Raw genomic sequence first — 2,024 nt, 5'->3', positions numbered from 1 at the left:
ATCCACCTACCAGTGGGCAGGCCATGTATACGTGTTTCCCGTGTGTGTGTGTGTGTGTGTGTGTGTGTGTGTGTGTGTGTGTGTGTGTGTGTGTACATAATTTGGTGCTGAAAATCAAATCAAAGCCTTGGGCGTGCTAGGTAAGTGCTCTTCCCTGAGCCAGGGAACACAGCAGCCTCATGTGCAGTGAACACTCTCTTGTTTTTAGCTCCCTGCTGGCTTCCTTCCCATGTATTCATTATAAAGATTGTCCTGACTTTATTCTCCTTAATGTGGTTGTGTGCATACATTCTAAGTCAGGAAACAAACAACATTTCTAGGTGGAGGGGGTGGCAGTGAGAAGATTCTGGAACATGACCTTTCTGCCTCCTTGGCATCAAAGTCTTACTGTCTACACATCAACTTTCCTGAGCCAAGTGGCTGACCTAAGCCGAAACAGCCAGGATGTGACAGGTTTGAGGCAGCCATCTTCCATGTGGAGGAGGGACCTCCTTTCTTTCCAGGAGCTCTAAATGCTCCAAGTCCTTCTTAGTTCATTATGGGCCTTATTGGATCCCTTGGGACTCTCGACCTGGAGCTGGCTGTTCCCCGGGCCCCTGCTTCCCAGGCACAGTGGCCTGGATGCCCACTGACTTCTGAAGCACAAGCATGCTTGAGGGTCAAAAAAGGCAACACATAATGCTGCTGCAGGGACAAAGGGTGTTGACAGAGATGGATGGACACAATGAGCGAGAGCCATCCCAGGGCTGCTTTCCACTCTGCTCTGGACGCTGAACAAGTGTGTTCAGATGTCCGCCTGAGGTAGTGCTGTGCTGGCTCAGAACAGCTGGCTGTGAGGTCTCAGGGCCTTACGGACGCCATCCCACTTGGCTCTCCATCCTCAACTGCTTGTAGCCGCCCCAGCAATCTTTCTGCCCCTTACCCACCACGTATACACTAAATCTATATAGCATGCATTTGTATACCCTTGTCAGACAGACTGTCTTCACTCCCTTTGTGTGTGGGAGTGCCTGTACACATGTGTGCATGTGTCAGAGGTCAGAAGACAGCCTCCTTTGTCATTCCTCAGGAGCTGTTCTCCTTGCTCTTTGAGACAGTGTCTCTCATTAGCCTGAAGCTTGCCTGGTAGACAGCTGGCTGGACAGAGAGCCCCAGGTATTAACCTGTCTCCTTCTCCCCAGTGCTGGGATTACAAGCATGCCCTGCCATACTTGGTACCTCGTTTTTTAAAAAGTGTTTTCTTGTCAGGCATGATGGCAGGTGCCTTTAGTCCCAGCACTCAGAAGGCAGAGGCAAACAGATCTCTGAGAGTTCAAGACCAGCGTGGTCTGCATAGCAAGTTCCAGGACAGCCAGTGCATTATAATAGAGATAACTTGTCTCAACAAAACAAACAAACAAACAAACAAACAAACAAACAAACAAACAAAAATCCCACATGGATTCTGGGGAATCAAACTCCATCTTCACACCAGCGGAGCAAACACTTCACTGTCTGGGAAGCACAATTTAAACCCCTTGCCCAAGTTCACACACGAACGTGGTAGAGTTAAGAATCAGACCTAGGTGCATCTGATCTTTAAAAATGTTTATTATGTTCACTCACTCATTCTTTCATTGGAGGAGCATGCCACTGGGCTTGTGTCTAGGTCAGAGAACAACTCTCCTTCCACCTTGTAAACTGAACTCAGGTCCTTAAGCTTGGCAGCATCTTGCTGGCTCACCAACTGATCTTGAAGATTGGGTGCTTTCCACATGGTCTTCTGTTGGCCAGTAACAACCCAAGTTAAATCACAGGCTAACACTTGCTTCCAGGCTAAACTTCCAACTTGCTAATGCTGCCCAGGGGGAGGGGTCTGAGAAGATCTAAGTGCTCCTCCCAGCAATGGCCCAGCATATCCAGAATCTTCTGGAAGAAGCTCAGTGTGCTATCAGAAGGCTGGTCACAACTTTCATGTGGCTTTTATGGAGCTGGGGTGCTGGGAGGCTGAGAGGGGAAAGGTTGGGTGCAGAATGCCTTCTGCC

Source organism: Cricetulus griseus, chromosome 8, assembly GCF_003668045.3.
Source record: "Cricetulus griseus strain 17A/GY chromosome 8, alternate assembly CriGri-PICRH-1.0, whole genome shotgun sequence".
NCBI classification, from domain to species: domain Eukaryota; kingdom Metazoa; phylum Chordata; class Mammalia; order Rodentia; family Cricetidae; genus Cricetulus; species Cricetulus griseus.
Note: the sequence above shows the minus strand (reverse complement) of the source record.